This window comes from Coregonus lavaretus, assembly GCF_964263955.1.
Source record: "Coregonus lavaretus genome assembly, chromosome: 20".
Taxonomy (NCBI): Eukaryota; Metazoa; Chordata; class Actinopteri; order Salmoniformes; family Salmonidae; genus Coregonus; species Coregonus lavaretus.
The window spans coordinates 29706619-29726963 of NC_140007.1; the positions used below are offsets into that span (position 1 = coordinate 29706619).

Sequence of the window (20345 nt, forward strand, 5' to 3'; positions counted from 1 at the left end):
AATACCTCCAATGACTCCAACTAATAAATACAGATGTATAATCGTAGTGCCAAAGGAAGCAGCAACCATAGATGCCCCAACCATGAGCCCACCAAGGATAACCACAGGTCGGCTACCATAGCGGTTGACCAGTATACTGCTCACTGGACCTGCAAAGATAACGAGAGGAAAAGTACTATATTCACATATCATTACCTTTCAGTGGCTGTTGCCTTTATTTACACAACGGGACAGTTTAACAGACATAGAACCTAGCCTTGGACTAAAAAGAATGCTAAATGGAGAATCTCTGGGAAATTAGCCCAAAGTGTGTGTTGGACAAATAACATTCCTATTGGCATATCGTGATACCCCATAAGCCATGACATACACACACAGTGTACACTTACCTCCTGCGTACATGGCAGCCAGCATGATTGAGGACACCCATGCAATCTCACTGTAGGAGACACTGAAGTACTTCTGAATCTCCTTGAAGTAGATGGTGAGAGATTTGGGGAAGGCATAGGAAAACCCGATGGAAATGAAGGCACCAAAGACCACAGCCCAGCCCCAGCCTCCATCTGGTGGGGTGTACCCCAGGTTAGTGCTGGCCGCAGGGGGCATGGTGAGTTAGTGGCTGGGCTGTACAAAAACAGGATATCTTTGTCTAAAATAACCAGTTGCAACTTGGTTCAAAAGAAGTTAACTGAATGATAGATCACTGTCACAGTGATTTTAACATTCAACAAAAGCAGAGAAAATGTACAGTCCTTCCTAACTCCTGTCATTACATGTACAGTGGGGGAAAAAAGTATTTAGTCAGCCACCAATTGTGCAAGTTCTCCCACTTAAAAAGATGAGAGAGGCCTGTAACTTTCATCATAGGTACACGTGAACTATGACAGACAAAATTAGAAAAATCACATTGTAGGATTTTTAATGAATTTATTTGCAAATTATGGTGGAAAATAAGTATTTGGTCAATAACAAAAGTTTCTCAATACTTTGTTATATACCCTTTGTTGGCAATGACACAGGTCAAACGTTTTCTGTAAGTCTTCACAAGGTTTTCACACACTGTTGCTGGTATTTTGGCCCATTCCTCCATGCAGATCTCCTCTAGAGCAGTGATGTTTTGGGGCTGTCGCTGGGCAACACGGACTTTCAACTCCCTCCAAAGATTTTCTATGGGGTTGAGATCTGGAGACTGGCTAGGCCACTCCAGGACCTTGAAATGCTTCTTACGAAGCCACTCCTTCGTTGCCCGGGCGGTGTGTTTGGGATCATTGTCATGCTGAAAGACCCAGCCACGTTTCATCTTCAATGCCCTTGCTGATGGAAGGAGGTTTTCACTCAAAATCTCACGATACATGGCCCCATTCATTCTTTCCTTTACACGGATCAGTCGTCCTCGTCCCTTTGCAGAAAAACAGCCCCAAAGCATGATGTTTCCATCCCCATGCTTCACAGTAGGTATGGTGTTCTTTGGATGCAACTCAGCATTCTTTGTCCTCCAAACACGACGAGTTGAGTTTTTACCAAAAAGTTCTATTTTGGTTTCATATGACATTCTCCCAATCCTCTTCTGGATCATCCAAATGCACTCTACCAAACTTCAGACGGGCCTGGACATGTACTAGCTTAAGCAGGGGGACACGTCTTGCACTGCAGGACTTGTGATCATTTTGACCCCACAAGGTGAGATCTTGCGTGGAGCCCCAGATCGAGGGAGATTATCAGTAGTCTTGTATGTCTTCCATTTCCTAATAATTGCTCCCACAGTTGATTTCTTCAAACCAAGCTGCTTACCTATAGCAGATTCAGTCTTCCCAGCCTGGTGCAGGTCTACAATTTTGTTTCTGGTGTCCTTTGACAGCTCTTTGGTCTTGGCCATAGTGGAGTTTGGAGTGTGACTGTTTGAGGTTGTGGACAGGTGTCTTTTGTACTGATAACAAGTTCAAACAGGTGCCATTAATACAGGTAATGAGTGGAGGACAGAGGAGCCTCTTAAAGAAGAAGTTACAGGTCTGTGAGAGCCAGAAATCTTGCTTGTTTGTAGGTGACCAAATACTTATTTTCCACCATAATTTGCAAATAAATTCATTAAAAATCCTACAATGTGATTTTCTGGATTTTTTCTCTCTCAATTTGTCTGCATAGTTGACGTGTACCTATGATGAAAATTACAGGCCTCTCTCATCTTTTTAAGTTGGAGAACTTGCACAATTGGTGGCTGACTAAATACTTTTTTCCCCCACTGTATTGTGTGGTATTGTTAGACTTGACTTATCCTTACTCTTATGGCATTGCATGCATTCATTACTATGTATCAAGTTTTAGTCATATCATACGTGTTTTACGCTTTACCTCATTATCATCATAATGAAATATATATTCATCAGATAGTTTAAGTGTCAGCTTACCTCTTTTAGTGCAATAGAATTCAGATGTGTTAGCTCCGTTTCTCTCCTTTGACTATGTTTCATAGATATCCCTCGAAGCAAAAGTTGTGTCTTCATCACCTTGGTGCCGCCCATTCCAAATATTGATCACCATCTTATCAGGGGTTTTGTCATGGTGGGAGGGAGGAGGGGGCGTTTCAGGCCAGTCAGAATCACAGAGACCAGCTTTCGTGGCACTTTTGTACAACAATAATACTGGGGAACAAAAACAAATTTGATATAAATAAAATTAAAGTTGTGAAAATAACCAAAATCAAGCTAAAATAAAATAATGCAATATATGTGGGCTGCATGTGTTGGCCTCAAACACACTGACATGGCAGATTTGTGTACATCTTGAACAGCTCTGAAGTCATCTATCAGTAAGAATGGAAGCCTTTCCCTTCTGTTCTAAGATTTGAAATCTCCAATATTTGCTCTCCTTGGTTGCTTTCCACAGCTACAGTGGGGAGGACAAGTATTTGATACACTGCCGATTTTGCAGGTTTCCTACTTACAAAGCATGTAGAGGTCTGTAATTTTTATCATAGGTACACTTCAACTGTGAGAGACGGAATCTAAAACAAAAATCCAGAAAATCACATTGTATGATTTTTAAGTAATTCATTTGCATTTTATTGCATGACATAAGTATTTGATCACCTACCAACCAGTAAGAATTCTGGCTCTCATAGACCTGTTAGTTTTTCTTTAAGAAGGCCTCCTGTTCTCCACTCATTACCTGTATTAACTGCACCTGTTTGAACTCGTTACCTGTATAAAAGACACCTGTCCACACACTCAATCAAAACAGACGCCAACCTCTCCACAATGGCATAATGGCATAATAAGTAAAAATCACATAATAAGTTGCATGGACTATGTGTGCAATAACAGTGTTTAACATGATTTTTGAATGAATACCTCATCTCTCTACCCCACACATACAATTATCTGTAAGGTCCCTCAGTCGAGCAGTGAATTTCAAACACAGATTCAAACACAAAGACCAGAGAGGTTTTCCAATGCCTTGCAAAGAAGGGCACCTATTGGTACAGTGCCTTGCAAAAGTATTCAACCCCCTTGGTGTTTTTCCAATTTTGTTGCATTACAAACTGTAATTTAAATGGATTTATATTTGGATTTCATGTAATGGACATACACAAAATAGTCATCACCCTGAGTTTTTCATCAGCAGGGACTGGGAAATTGATCAGAATTGAAGGAATGATGGATGGCGCTGAATACAGGGAAATTCTTGAGGGAAACCTGTTTCAGTCTTCCAGACATTTGAGACTGGGACGGAGGTTCACCTTCCAGCAGGACAATGACCCTAAGCATACTGCTAAAGTTTTTTTAGGATAAAAAGAAATTGAATAAAATTCTAGAGGAAAACCTGGTTCAGTCTGCTTTCCAACAGACAGTGGGAGACAAATTCATCATTCAGCAGGACAATTACCTAAAACACAAGGCCAAATATACACTGGAGTTGCTTACCAAGACGACATTGCATGTTCCTGAGTGGCCTAGTTATAGTTTTGACTTAAATCATTTTGAAAATCTATGGCAAGACTTGAAAATGGCTGTCTAGCAATGATCAACAACCAACTTGACAGTGCTTGAAAAAAAAATTAAGAATAATCCAAGTGTTCAAAACTCTTAGAGATTTACCCAGAAAGGTAATTCTAACATATTGACTCAGGGGGTTGAATACTTATCTAATTAATATAACTTTTTTCTTTTTTTTCCTTCTTTTTTTTTTTACAAATGTTAGAATTTTTCCACTTTGACATTACAGAGTATTTTGTGTAGATCATTGACAAAAAAAAATCAATTTTAATCCCACTTTGTAACACAACAAAATGTGGGAAAAGTCAAGCGGTGTGAATACTTTCTGAAGGCACTGTATATGAGGGGATAATTAGATTGTCTGATTGTGAAATGCTTGATAAGTGCAAGAATGCCCATTCAAAACCACTGAGGGCTACAACTATTGTACTAATGAAGTTATCCTAGCTTCCAGACTCTCCTTACTGTGGCTTGACTATTTTACTGGAGTTAGTATAGCCTCAGCTAGAACATGAACAACATCTCCAGCTGGTACCTGTGGGACTGTACTCTTTTCTATTTTGTCAGAATGAGAATGAGTGCGCAATGGAGGGTCTTCCCACCTTCATCATTATTTTGCACCACTGCAACACTTCCCAGGCTATTGTTGCAAATGAGAATGGGTTTTCAATAAACACACTGAACTGGGTAAAATGAATAGGTAGATAGAATATATCTGAGAGTGGTTGGTGAATACAACACACACACACACACACACACACATCCACACACACACACACGTACAGTGCTTTGCAAAAGTATTCATCCCCCTTGGCGTTTTTCCAATTTTTTTGCATTACAACCTGTAATTTAAATGGATTTTTATTTGGATTTCATGTCATGGACATACACAAAATAGTCCAAATTAGTGAAGTGAAATGAAAAAAATTACTTGTTTCAAATAATTCTAAAAAATTAATAACGGAAAATTGGTGCGTGCATATGTATTCACCCCCTTTGCTATGAAGCCCCTAAATAAGATCTGGTGCAACCAATTACCTTCAGACGTCACATAATTAGTTAAATAAAGTCCACCTGTGTGCAATCTAAGTGTCACATGATCTGTCACATGATCTCAGTATATATACAGTGGGGGAGAACAAGTATTTGATACACTGCCGATTTTGCAGGTTTTCCTACTTACAAAGCATTTAGAGGTCTGTAATTGTTATCATAGGTACACTTCAACTGTGAGAGACGGAATCTAAAACAAAAATCCAGAAAATCACATTGTATGATTTTTAAGTAATTAATTTGCATTTTATTGCATGACATAAGTATTTGATCACCTACCAACCAGTAAGAATTCTGGCTCTCATAGACCTGTTAGTTTTTCTTTAAGAAGGCCTCCTGTTCTCCACTCATTACCTGTATTAACTGCACCTGTTTGAACTCGTTACCTGTATAAAAGACACCTGTCCACACACTCAATCAAACAGACGCCAACCTCTCCACAATGGCAAAGACCAGAGAGCTGTGTAAGGACATCAGGGATAAGACCTGCACAAGGCTGGGATGGGCTACAGGACAATAGGCAAGCAGCTTGGTGAGAAGGCAACAACTGTTGGCGCAATTATTAGAAAATGGAAGAAGTTCAAGATGACGGTCAATCACCCTCGGTCTGGGGCTCCATGCAAGATCTCACCTTGTGGGGCATCAATGATCATGAGGAAGGTGAGGGATCAGCCTAGAACTACACGGCAGGACCTGGTCAATGACCTGAAGAGAGCTGGGACCACAGTCTCAAAGAAAACCATTAGTAACACACTACGCCGTCATGGATTAAAATCCTGCAGCGCACGCAAGGTCCCCCTGCTCAAGCCAGCGCATGTCCAGGCCCGTCTGAAGTTTGCCAATGACCATCTGGATGATCCAGAGGAGGAATGGGAGTAGGTCATGTGGTCTGATGAGACAAAAATATAGCTTTTTGGTCTAAACTCCACTCGCCATGTTTGGAGGAAGAAGAAGGATGAGTACAACCCCAAGAACACCATCCCAACCGTGAAGCATGGAGGTGGAAACATCATTCTTTGGGGATGCTTTTCTGCAAAGGGGACAGGACGACTGCACCGTATTGAGGGGAGGATGGATGGGGCCATGTATCGCGAGATCTTCCCTCAGTAAGAGCATTGAAGATGGGTCGTGGCTGGGTCTTCCAGCATGACAATGACCCGAAACACACAGCCAGGGCAACTAAGGAGTGGCTCCGTAAGAAGCATCTCAAGGTCCTGGAGTGGCCTAGCCAGTCTCCAGACCTGAACCCAATAGAAAATCTTTGGAGGGAGCTGAAAGTCCGTATTGCCCAGCGACAGCCCCGAAACCTGAAGGATCTGGAGAAGGTCTGTATGGAGGAGTGGGCCAAAATCCCTGCTGCAGTGTGTGCAAACCTGGTCAAGACCTACAGGAAATGTATGATCTCTGTAATTGCAAACAAAGGTTTCTGTACCAAATATTAAGTTCTGCTTTTCTGATGTATCAAATACTTATGTCACCTCTATATGCTTTGTAAGTAGGAAAACCTGCAAAATCGGCAGTGTACTTGTTCTCCCCACTGTATATATGTTTATGTATGTGTATATGTACAGTGAGGGGAAACAAGTATTTGATCCCCTGCTGTTTTTGTACGTTTGCCCACTGACAAAGACATGATCAGTCTATAATTTTAATGGTAGGTTTATTTGAACAGTGAGAGACAGAATATCAACAAATAAATCCAGAAAAACGCATGTCAAAAATGTTATAAATTGATTTTCGTTTTAATGAGGGAAATATGTATTTGACCCCTCTGCAAAACATGACTTAGTACTTGGTGGCAAAACCCTTGTTGGCAATCACAGAGGGCAGACGTTTCTTGTAGTTGGCCACCAGGTTTGCACACATCTCAGGAGGGATTTTGTCCCACTCCTCTTTGCAGATCTTCTCCAAGTCATTAAGGTTTTGAGCCTGACGTTTGGCAACTCGAACCTTCAGCTCCCTCCACAGATTTTCTATGGGATTAAGGTCTGGAGACTGGCTAGGCCACTCCAGGACCTTAATGTGCTTCTTCTTGAGCCACTCCTTTGTTGCCTTCGCCGTGTGTTTTGGGTCATTGTCATGCTGGAATACCCATCCACGACCCATTTTCAATGCCCTGGCTGAGGGAAGGAGGTTCTCACCCAAGATTTGACGGTACATGGCCCCGTCCATCGTCCTTTTGATGCGGTGAAGTTGTCCTGTCCACTTAGCAGAAAAACACCCCCAAAGCATAATGTTTCCACCTCCATGTTTGACGGTGGGGATGGTGTTCTTGGGGTCACAGGAAGCATTCCTCCTCATCCAAACACGGCGAGTTGAGTTGATGCCAAAGAGCTCGATTTTGGTCTCATCTGACCACAACACTTTCACCCAGTTCTCCTCTGAATCATTCAGATGTTCATTTGTAAACTTCAGGCGGCCCTGTATATGTGCTTTCTAGAGCAGGGGGACCTTGCGGGCGCTGCAGGATTTCAGTCCTTCACGGCGTAGTGTGTTACCAATTGTTTTCTTGGTGACTATGGTCCCAGCTGCCTTGAGATCATTGACAAGATCCTCCCGTGTAGTTCTGGGCTTATTCCTCACCGTTCTCATGATCATTGCAACTCCACGAGGTGAGATCTTGCATGGAGCCCCAGGCTGAGGGAGATTGACAGTTCTTTTGTGTTTCTTCCATTTGTGAATAATCGCACCAACTGTTGTCACCTTCTCACCAAGCTGCTTGGCGATGGTCTTGTAGCCCATTCCAGCCTTGTGTAGGTCTACAATCTTGTCCCTGACATCCTTGGAGAGCTCTTTGGTCTTGGCCATGGTGGAGAGTTTGGAATCTTATTGATTGCTTCTGTGGACAGGTGTCTTTTATACAGGTAACAAGCTGAGAGTGTGCTCCTAATCTCAGCTCGTTACCTGTATAAAAGACACCTGGGAGTCAGAAATCTTTCTGACTGAGAGGGGGTCAAATACTTATTTCCCTCATTAAAATGCAAATCAATTTATAACATTTTTGACATGCGTTTTTCTGGATTTTTTTGCTGTTATTCTGTCTCTCACTGTTCAAATAAACCTACCATTAAAATTATAGACTGATCATTTCTTTGTCAGTGGGCAAACGTACAAAATCAGCAGGGGATCAAATACCTTTTTCCCTCACTGTATACATGTGTATATATGCGAGAAAAAATAAAAATAAAAAACAAATGGGGGATTGGAAGTGATGCAGGCAATTACATTGATGGAAGTTACAATCTCTCTGCAATATTAAAGCTGATCTACCCCCTAAAATATATATATATATATGTATTTGAAATTGTTGCTTTTTATATTTTTGTTCAGTATAATTTTATTCAACATTCATGAGAGACAAGGGATTTTTATGTAGATGTGCGTGGCGTTGTCTACATGTCAAAAAACGCAGGCTTGTTGCGTAAAACCATGTAGTAATCCAAAAAATGACGGGTGGTTCACACACACAAATCATTGACAGAACTCCAAACATTCATATTTTTTTCTCCATGTCCTTTTCTCATAGGCTAGACAGCCGGCAGGGGAAAAGTTACAGTGCATTTCCACATAACATGTTGGGGGCGATGAAACAACAAAGCCCCATAAATTGTTGAATTAATTGATGCAGCCAGTCAAGATGCTCTCAATTTTGCAGCTGTATAACCTTTTGAGGATCTGAGGGCCCATGTCAAATCTTTTCAGCTTCCTGAGGGGGAAGAGGCGTTGTCGGGCCTTCTTCACGACTGTGTTTCTGTGTGTGGACCACGTTAATTCCTTAGTGATGTGGACACCAAGGAACTCAAAGGTCTCGACCCCCTCCACTACAGCCCCCTTCGTGCTTGGCCCTCGGTTTCCTGTAGTCCACGATCAGCTCCTTTGTCTTGCTGACGTTGAGGGAGAGGTTGTTGTCCTGGCACGAATGTATTGATATGTTTTCTACAAAAGATAATTGGCTAGAATGTTCCCACCTGATCTTGTCTCCTCCCGCCTGCCTTCTGCCTTTGCAAACATGTATTTCCACTGTTAGAGAGGTCGGTCGACCATCCAACCTGGTCTCAGGCATTTGTCATTATTCTGTACATAAATCCGAGACACTCCATTGAGTGTGATATGTTACGTTTTGTATGTTATGTATTAATTTGTGGATGTCCATCGTCCATTTCATAGGATTTGTTAAGAACTACAATTCGTATGATATGTTACGAATTGCAATTTGTTGTGGCAAACGTTAGCTAGGTGGCTAATGTTATCTAGGTGGCTAACGTTAGCTAGACTAGGGATTAAGGTTAGGGTTAAGGTTAGCGTTAGGGTTAGCAGTTAGGTTAAAGGGTTAAGGTTACAGTTAAGGTTAGGAGTTAGGTTAAAGGGTTAAGGTTAGGGTTAGGTGAAGGGTTAGCTAACATGCTAAGTAGTTGCAATGTGGCTAATTATATAAAATGCTAAAGTTTTTGCCTTAAGTAACCTTCTGTCTTATGCAACTATACCAAATGCAACATATCATACTAATTTGAGTGTCCCGGATTTATATTTACTATGCAGCGGCGGCCACTGATTGGCTGAATACCCAGGGCACGAGGTGGTTGGCGTTGTCAACAAAGGAGCATAACAGAAATATGATGCCAAGTTTTTGAACTACCAGTAGTTTCTTTGTGAAGATATATAAAGTGATCTGTGCATTTGAACAACAGCATAAATACACCTATTTTACTTTTGCATGTCAAAAACCGAATCACTACTTCTGCACATGCTGCCACTGTTTTGAACAGATTAGATTATACTATTGAGAATGAGCAGCCAGCTCATGAACAAACAAGTGCTCTAGGGAGAACAGTAATCAGTAGTTACCACAGCTGCAAAGTCATAAAGACTGCCTATTTTTTCCATTTATCTTCTTAAAATGTGATTTTAAACATAACCTTAACCCTAACATTAACCACACTGCTAACCTTATGCCTTACCCTAACCATAAATTAAGACCAAAAAGCTAATGTTAGTTTTCATAAATTTTTCAGATATAGCCCATTTTGACTTTGTGGCTGTGGTAACCAGTGGAAACCAGGGAGGATACAATAAGTGAAAACACATAATCTAACTGGGGATAGTTAGCTAACATAATGTCACAAAGCATAATGCACTAGCCAGGTAACGTTCATTCTGAAATAACTTCATATTTCCGAGTTAGTCAGATATTAGTTATAGCTAGCTAGCTAGCTACTTATTTCTCCTAAAAATCTACCAAACTATTGCTCAATGTTTCTCCAAATTACTGTAGTTGGCTAATTAATTTGATCATGCTTTGTGATACACCTGGTTTTATGCTGTTTTAGTCCACACAACATGTCGCCCTGTCACCTACAGTAAAATCTCATGAACAACATCGGGGGAAACAAAATTGGCCTTGCTTTTTGTCCTACCAGAGCCGAGATGAGAAGGTTCTAGCTAGTGTATCCCTCTGTCCTTGTTGGATGTAGTTGTCCAGTTTATCAGGTCCCAGGCTCCCATGACTGTTCTGATTATTTATTTACAAGTTAATTACAATTTGCTTTTTGCTTTAGCTCCATCTGTACCTGATAGAGCAGTTCTAGTCTTATGTGCGGAAGTAAGCCAGCCGTCTGGCGCGAGAGATTCATTGGGAGGAGACTAGAGCAGACCCAGACGTTCTGACTGAGCGCACATTTGAGCACCCCAGGACAGTCCATTTACTTTGTGCTGTTATAATTTATGCTATGAAATTATGCGATTTCATTAGGGCAGTTCCCCCTCATAGCAAATAGCTGGCAAGACAAGCCAAGCAATGTTCGTACGGCCTGGCCGCCCATGGAGGCGGAGCTGCCGCTGCTGGCAGTCACTGAGGGGCAGAGTAGTAAGTAAATGAACAGCTTGTTTCGAACAAAATATATTTTTACCTGGAAAATGTAACACCCTAATCGGCGAGATGCCGCTGTTAATACACTACATGACCAAAAGTATGTGGACATCTGCTTGTCGAACATCTCATTCCAAAATCATGGGCATTAATATGGAGTTGGTCCCCCCTTTGCTGCTATAACAGCCTCCACTCTTCTGGGAAGGCTTTCCACTAGATGTTGGAACATTGCTGCGGGGACTTGCTTCCATTCAACCACAAGAGCATTAGTGAAGTTGGACCCTGATGTTGGGCGATTAGGCCTGGCTCCCAGTCGGCGTTCCAATTAATCCCATAGGTGTTCAATGGAGTTGAGGTCAAGGCTCTGTGCAGGCTAGTCAAGTTCTTCCACACCGATCCCGACAAAACATTTCTGTATGGACCTTGCTTTGTACACGGGGGCATTGTCATGCTGAAACATGAAAGGGCCTTCCCCAAAATGTTGCCACAAAGTTGGAAGCACAGAATCGTCTAGAATGTAATTGTATGCTGTAGCATTAAGATTTCCCTTCACTGGAACTAAGGGGCCTAGCCTGAACCATGAAAAACAGCCCCAGACCATTATTCCTCTTCCACCAAACTTTACAGTTGGCGCTATGCATTGGAGCAGGTAGCGTTCTCCTGGCATCCACCAAACCCAGATTTGTCCGTCGGACTGCCAGATGGTGAAGCGTGATTCATCACTCCAGAGAACTGCTTTACACCACTCAAGCCGATGCTTGGCATTGCGCATGGTGATCTTAGGCTTGTGTGCGGCTGCTCGGCCATGGAAACCCATTTCATGAAGCTCCCGACTAACAGTTCTTGTGCTAACATTGCTTCCAGAGGCAGTTTGGAACTCGGTAGTGAGTATTGCTACCGAGGACAGACGATGTTTACGCGCTACGCGTTTCAGCACTCGCCGGTCCCGTTCTGTGAGCTTGTGTGGCCTACCACTTTGCGGCTGAGCTGTTGTTGCTCCTACACTTTCCACTTCACAATAACAGCACTTACAGTTGACCGGGGCAGCTGTAGCAGGGCAGAAAGTTGGCAAACTGACTTGTTGGAAAGGTGAGTTACACCGCTGTTGGTGGTTTGGGTTTCAACAGAGATCTGTATATAATGACGAGATGCTTATTCCTCTGCCCTAACAGTGGGAGTCGTTATCCCAAGGCGGGAAGACAGGCGACAAGCTTAAATAAGAAATGCATTGGGTTTAATTTGGACAGATTTGGGCGAGAGTGAAACCTCTCCCTTCGCCTCTTCCTCTTTGGTTTCAATCAACAGGTGATTGGGAATTCACTCACATCACGTGGGTTACAGATGTAACCTTGGTTCTCTGAGCAGCGTAACAGGTCGCCAAACGACCTATAGGAACTCCTTCCCCTTCACCCGATGTGATTGAGATGCTTAATATCAAAGATGTTTACAGTCACGCCACCAGGGTTGGGTAGTAACTGATTACATGCAATGCGTTACATGTAACTGATTACAAAGAAACAGTAAATATCCAATGTGCCAGTCTCTGGAAGCGGGTGAAATGCCGCTATGATTAAGGGCTGGTTAGCATGTGATGATGAAAGCACCTTAGGTAAGATTGCTGGATTTGGCCGAAGCACTGCCTTAGATCCATCTTCTGCTAAAGTGAGGCATGAAGGATGGGTAGAAAGTGCATGTAATTCTACAACATCCTTGGCTGAAACAATGGCCAGTAGAAAGGCAGTCTTGACTGAGAGCTCACATAGCTCAAGTGAAGACGGGCTCAAATTGTGGTCTCAGAGGCAATGTTCCCTCATATTCTTGGGGGCACTGAGCAATTTTTTGGTCTTGTGAGCAGAAACTTGAACATTGTGAGAATTTTGTGCAACTTCCGGCGCACGTTTACAGTGAACACTGAGGCTGTACCATTACAATTTTAGACAGTAGCCAATAGGCTATTGCGGTTATTTGAGCAAAATGTAGGCCTACCAACAAAACCAATGGAGCAAATCCCATAACATTTTCACATGGAAATAGCTTTTGATTTATATGATATAGCCTACAGTAGCCTATATGTGGTGTTCAATGCAGACCTAAATTGCATGAGACTTTTAAAAACGTTTTTTACATTATGAAGGGCTTGACATTAAATAATACTTTTTTACTTGGTCTGTAACACCATGGGCCAAATAGGTGACTGTAAATTGCATTGTATTGTATTAATTATTATTACCATACAGAGTAGGCTACAATGTAGGCTACTCCTCTGTCTATTGGCTTATTTGCATATTCAAGCCTGTCTCAAAATACAACACTGCCCCTTTAATAAAGACATACGCTTTTTACCTGAGTGGCTTTTCAAAGACAGCTTGAAATGTAGCATACACGTTTTTTGCTCTTGTAGGAAGCAGTAACTCCCCATTGTTGACCTATACTTATCTTTAACTGGGCTAAACATCTCTCCCTCCCATCCAGAGGACCTGAGCCCTAGGACCATGCCTCAGGACTATCTGGCCTGATGACTCCTTGCTGTCCCCTGTCCACCTGGTCGTGCTGCTGCTCCAGTTTCCACTCTTCTGCCTATGGAAATCTGACCTGTTCATCGGACGTGCTACCTTGTCCCAGACCTGCTGTTTTAAACTCTCTCTCTCTCTACCGCACCTGCTATTTCAACCTCTAAATGCCCGGCTATGAAAAGCCAAGTGACATTTACTCCTGATGTATTGACCTGTTGCAACCTCTACAACCACTGTGATTATTATTTGACCCTGCTGGTCATCTATGAACGTTTTAACATCTTGGAGAAAAATCTGGCCTTAATGGCCATGTACTGTTATAATCTCCACCCGGCACAGCCAGAAGGGGACTGGCCACCCCTCAGAGCCTGGTTCCTCTCTAAGTTTCTTCCTAGGTTTCTGCCTTTCTAGGGAGTTTTTCCTAGCCACCGTGCTTCTACATCTGCATTGCTTGCTGTTTGGGGTTTTAGGCTGGGCTTCTGTAAAGCACTTTGTGACATCTGCTGATGTAAAAAGGGCTTTATAAATAACATTTGATTGATTAATAACTCGCTAACTAGCAAAGAATATCAACAAATGTGCACACGTGCGGCTCTGCGCTCTGATCTGAACTGATCTGAAAAGCGCATTCGCTCATGGGTGATTGAAAGACCACTGGTGGGCTACCCCAGCCAATAGAATTCTAAACCGTTGCCCTCTGGCTCTGCCTACAACAAAATCACAGACTCAATCTTGCAAAAATAGATTTGCTTTGGTTTGTTGCATTGAAAAGGGGCTGATATAATATTGATTAAATCACAGAAAAATCTTTGATCTATACTATAGTGAAAACTAATGGGGCGAACTCAGTGAAGTTCAATCTCTTGCGTCTCTGCGCGGCCTGGCATTTTTTCTGCACATTTGTACATTTACATTTACATTTTACATTTTTAGCAGACGCTCTTATCCAGAGCGACTTACAGTTAGTGAATACATTTTTTTTTTTTATACTGGCCCCCCGTGGGAATCGAACCCACAACCCTGGCGTTGCAAACGCCATGCTCTATCAACTGAGCTACATCCCTGCCGGCCATTCCCTCCCCTACCCTGGACGACGCTGGGCCAATTGTGCGCCGCCCATGAGTCTCCCGGTCGCGGCCGGCTGCGACAGAGCCTGGATTCGAACCAGGATCTCTAGTGGCACAGTTAGCACTGCGATGCAGTGCCTTAGACCTTCCTGAACACATTTCACTTGTAGGAATACAGGGTTTGCGTAGAGGATACCCTGGCTGCCTGAATTGTATCAATTACCAAGGAGGGCAACCCTGCAGCTACAAGGCGGTCACATTCAGGGGCCACACCAACAACTTCAGTATGCTGGGTTTGGGGTGCCAAAGCTTGCAATTCACTTGTGACAGGAGGTCTGCTCGAAGAGGGAGTTCCCATGGTTGGGAGGTTGTCAGCTGTACAAGGTCTGAAAACCAGTGATGCTGTGGCCAATGTGGAGCAACAAGTAGAAATGACACGCTCTCGTGACTGATCTTCCTCAATACCTGAGAGAGCAAGGGAATTGGTGGAAACTAACATCAAAGCGGTGACCCGATCCTGCAGGTTCATGCTCTACAACATTCGCAGAGTATGACCCTACCTTACACAGAAAGCGGCACAGGTCCTAATCCAGGCACTTGTCATCTCCCGTCTGGATTACTGCAACTCGCTGTTGGCTGGGCTCCTTGCCTGTGCCAGTAAACCCCTACAACTTATCCAGAACGCTGCAGCCCGTCTGGTGTTCAAGTTCTGGTGTCCCAAGTTCTCTCATGTCACCCCGCTCCTCCGCACACTCCACTGGCTTCTAGTTGAAGCTCGCATCTACTACAAAACCATGGTGTTTGCCTACGGAGCTGTGAGGGGAACGGCACCTCCTTACCTTCAGGCTCTGATCAGACCCTACACCCAAACGAGGGCACTACGTTCATCCACCTCTGGCCTGCTAGCCCCCCTACTTCTACGGAAGCACAGTTCCCGCTCAGCCCAGTCAAAGCTATTCACTGCTCTGGCACCCCAATGGTGGAACAAGCTCCCCCACAATGCCAGGACAGCGGAGTCACTGACCACCTTCCGGAGACACTTGAAACCCTACCTCTTTAAGGAATACCTGGAATAGTATAACAGTAATCCTTCTACACCCTCCCCCACTGGCTATCCTAAGTTGAATGCATCATTTTGTAAGTCGCTCTGGATAAGAGCGTCTGCTAAATGACTTAAATATAAATGTAAATGTAAATTAAACGCATGCTGCAAGCCCCTTTGGCCATCTGTGTGATAGGGCATCGACCCCGAGTGGGCATGCTGGACCCTTTATGGAGAAACACAGGACGATGGGTAGAGTCTTGGGATGCGAACAGATAGGCGATGGCCCTTCCGAATCGCGCCCAAATCATTTCCACTACTGTGGGATGTATCCTCCAGTCTGAAGGAAGAGGGCCTCCTCTGGAGAGAAGGTCTGCTGCCTGATTCCCCACCTCCGGCAGGTTATTGCTCTGAGGGACGTAAGGTGTCTGTTTGCCCAAAGACATAGTTCCCTTGCTACCTGGTGCAGTGCCATTGACCTCAGTCCTCCCTGGCAGTTGATGTGTGCAACCACAGTTGTGTTGTCTGTCTGTATCCGTCCATGTTGTCCTCGCAGTACTGGGAGGAAGTGCCAGAGTGCAAGGTGAACCGCCTTGAGCTCCAGTATATTGATGTGACCCGGTGTGATCTGCATATAGGAGAAGGCCGCTGGGAGGCCGCCACCATGGGGCACTCCGTTCAAACCTTGACGTCAGCAAACCACTCGCCCACACGACGCCATACACGATGTCTGCTATCTGCCCGGTACAGTTGAAACCAGGATTCATCCGTGAAGTGAGCATTTGCCCATAGCCTCAGGAAGTAGGGGGTGCTGCAGCAACCCCTGAAAAATCGGAGTTAAAAAACAAACATTTGAACAAAAGTAGTGCACTGGGCCTTTACTAGTCCTGTATTAGAGGGCCTTTATAGCCGTCAATAGCGGGGCCAAAAACATTTTTTCCACAAAAGTAGTACACTGGGCCTTTACTCGTCCTGTATTAGCGGACCAATATAGCCTTCTTTAGCACAGCCCCCCAAAAAATGTACAGCACTGCAATGTACGGTTTCTCAGTTTATTGCATAAATCGTGCATACATTGGATTGCAATGCTAGTGCAGTAAAATAACCCAGTCCAGTTTAATGAATTACATTGTAGGTTAATCCAAGTGTAGGCTATGACACAATGTAAATGGAGAACAACGCTAAAACGTGGCCAGCTGCATATAAAAATAGTGGCACGAAGTCTCAGAGTGAATGGAGGAGTTGTCCATGGTGCCGTCATTCAAGGTCCTTTATTTACCCTGTTTGTAATGAGCACGGGACGGTTGCATTTTGGCTTCTGCGCAGATGGATGAAGCCAGCGGGGAACACATGCAGCATACAGACACCACCGCCTACAGACCTACCACAGATTCTACTTGCAGTGGTGTTTTTGTGGATGAGGGTGCGCAAAAAATATGTAAATGATGTCATCATTTCCTCAATCAAAGTTTGTACCAATAGATGTAGCCTATCATGGCTCTCCAACCCTGTTCCTGGAGTGCTACCGTCCTGTAGGGTTTCACTCCAACCCCAGTTGTAACTAACCCGATTCATTTTATAAACCAGCTAATTATTAGAATCAGGTGCGCTAGATTAGGGTTGGAATGAAAACCTACAGGATGGTGCTCCCCAGGAACAGGGTTGGAGAGCCCTGTTATAAAATATGCATTCAATGCATCCTCCAATTGCAACACCTGCCTATGCCCACACATATTGTCTCAAGAAAATGTTCTAATTTTAATACCCTCAAACACCAAATTAGGCATATTTAATTTCAAAATAGGCCATCATCACTGTCAATTGTGAATGATAATTATTTACGTTTTCCCAGTGAAACTGCATCTGCATGCCAATCATTTGATTGATCTCAATCAGTTTCATGGGAATAGACTATGCATTTCGATCTTGAATTACTGTTTTGTGAGTGAATTAGAGCAGATTATGTTAACAAACTATTAGCCTTTCTTGTATTTTGTTTAAATAAAACCATATATCCTGAATTTTGGCGCATAATATATTTTATTTTACTATCCAGCTTCACCTAACCATCCTAAAATCCAGGGGCGCAACTTTCACTGGGGACGGGGGGACATGTCACCCCCCCAGTACACATACACATTCCGATACACATTGCATTTTTGTCCCCCCCCCCCCCCCAGTTTTATCATTGGAATGTGATTCAAAACGAGGCAACGGTGTGCTTTAGGACCATGCAGATGCCTCCGAGCGGTCGGGTAGGCTGTTTGGAGTGTTTTATCTGACTGGTTAAAATAAATAAATAACAATATTACAGTTGAAGTCGGAAGTTTACATACACTTAGGTTGGAGTCATTAAAACTCGTTTTTTCAACCACTCCACAAATTTCTTGTTAACAAACTATAATTTTGGCAAGTCGGTTAGGACATCTACTTTGTGCATGACACAAGTAATTTTTCCAACAATTGTTTACAGACAGATTAATTCACTGTATCACAATTCCAGTGGGTCAGAAGTTTACATACACTAAGTTGACTGTGGCTTTGAACAGCTTGGAAAATTCCAGAAAATGATGTCATGGCTTTAGAAACTTCTGATAGGCTAATTGACATAATTTGAGTCAATTGGAAGTGTACCTGTTTATGTATTTCAAGGCCTACCTTCAAACTCAGTGCCTCTTTGCTTGACATTGTCACGATCGTCGTAAGGAGTAGACCAAGGCGCAGCGTGATGAGCGAACATGTTTATTTATCTTTAGTGATAAATACGGACAATCAACAAAACAACAAACGACTCGTGAAGTCCACGGTACAAACACAACCAACTGGAACAAGAACCCACAAACACAAAGGGAAAAACAGACAGTTTAAATATGGCTCCCAATCAGAGACAACCAGCCACAGCTGACACTCGTTGCCTCTGATTGGGAGTCACTCAGGCCAACATAGAAATAAACAAACTAGAACTCCCAACATAGAAATACAACACATAGAATGAACACACCCTGGCTCAACATATAGAGTCCCAGAGCCAGGGTGTGACAGTACCCCCCCCCTAAAGGCGCGGACTGCGACCGCGCCTCAACTTGAACAAAACAGGGGAGGGCTGGGTGGGCATTCCTCCTCGGCGGCGGTTCTGGCTCCGGGCTTGCCCACCAGCCTCCTATAATCCCCCCATAGCACCCCTGGTCCGGTCTGGCCCCGCTGGCTGGAGCTGAACTGGACGTAGTAGGAGCGGATAGCTTCAGCTCCGTTGTGGAGCAGTTGACCGGTACCTGATTAGGCACCGGTGACCCAGGCACGGGTTGTGCCGGACTGACGACGCGCACCCCTGGCTTGGTGCGTGAGGCAGGAACGGACCGGACCGGGCTGACGATGCGCACCCCTGGCTTGGTGCGTGGAGCAGCAACGGGCCGGACCGGGCTGACGATACGCACCCCTGGCTTGGTGCGTGAAGCAGGAACGGACCGGACCGGGCTGACGATGCGCACCCCTGGCTTGGTGCGTGGAGCCGGAACGGGCCTCACCGGACTGACGACTCGCACCCCTGGCTTGGTGCGTGGAGCAGCAACGGGCCGGACCGGGCTGACGATGCGCACCCCTGGCTTGGTGCGTGGAGCCGGAATGGGCTTTACCGGGCTGACGACTCGCACCCCTGGCTTGGTGCGTGGAGCAGCAACGGGCTTTACCAGGCTGACGACTCGCACCCCTGGCTTGGTGCGAGTAGCAGGAACGGGCTGGACCAGGCTGACGACTCGCACCCCTGGCTTGGTGCGAGTGGCAGGAACAGGCTGGACCAGGCTGACGACTCGCACCCCTGGCTTGGTGCGAGTGGCAGGAACAGGCCGGGCCGGGCTGGCGACGCGCACCGTAGCTTTGGTGCGAGTGGCAGGAACAGGCCGGGCCGGGCTGGCGACGCACATCGTAGGTTTGGTGCGAGTGGCAGGAACAGGCCGGGCCGGGCTGGCGACGCGCACCGTAGACTTGGTGCGAGTGGCAGGAACAGGCCGGGCCGGGCTGGCGACGCGCACCGTAGGCTTGGTGCGAGTGGCAGGAACAGGCCGGACCGGGCTGGCGACGCACACCGTAGGCTTGGTGCGAGGGGCAGGAACAGGCCGGACCGGGCTGGCGACGCACACCGTAGGCTTGGTACGAGGGGCAGGAACAGGCCGGACCGGGCTGGCGACGCACACCGTAGGCTTGGTGCGAGGGGCAGGAACAGGCCGGACCGGGCTGGCGACGCACACCGTAGGCTTGGTGCGAGGGGCAGGAACAGGCCGGACCGGGCTGGCGACGCACACCGTAGGCTTGGTGCGAGGGGCAGGAACAGGCCGGGCCGGGCTGGCGACACGCCCCGTAGGCTTGGTGCGAGAGGCAGGAACAGGCCGGGCCGGGCTGGCGACGCGCACCGTACACTTGGTGCGAGGGGCCGTAACAGGCCGGACCGTACTGGGGACACACACCACTGGCTCTACCCCGGGATCTGGAACGGGCCGGACCGGACTGGTAACACACCCCAGTACCTCTCGCCGTGCCTCTAAACCTTCTTTCCCTACTTTGACCAGTGGCCCCCGTAACCTGGTGGCCTTCTGAATACGCCCCTTTTCTGCCTCCGTCAGCCCCGTCGTCCATGCCCTGTGCCCCCCCCTAAAAATGTTTTGGGGTTGCCTCTCGTCCGTCCGACGACGATACAGATTACGCCGTTGCTCCTCTCTCCGTCGCGCCTCTACCGTCTCACACCATGGCCGGCGATCCATCCCGGCCAGGATTTCCTCCCAGGTCCAGGACCCCTGCCCGTCTAAGATCTGCTCCCAC

The 20345-nt window shown here is 45.4% G+C and overlaps 1 pseudogene across 1 annotated transcript in view; it reads right to left on the reverse strand.

The window, feature by feature from the left end:
* LOC311148108 (monocarboxylate transporter 2-like) overlaps positions 1-2513 on the reverse strand; it is a 4185-nt pseudogene extending 1672 nt beyond the window's left edge. Inside the window, exons 1-3 of the transcript XR_014615638.1 lie at positions 2406-2513; positions 390-624; positions 6-149 (exon numbers count right to left, since the gene is read on the reverse strand). The product of XR_014615638.1 is annotated as a monocarboxylate transporter 2-like (transcript). The remainder of the gene's footprint in view (positions 1-5; positions 150-389; positions 625-2405) is intronic.
* Positions 2514-20345: the final 17832 nt, after the last annotated feature.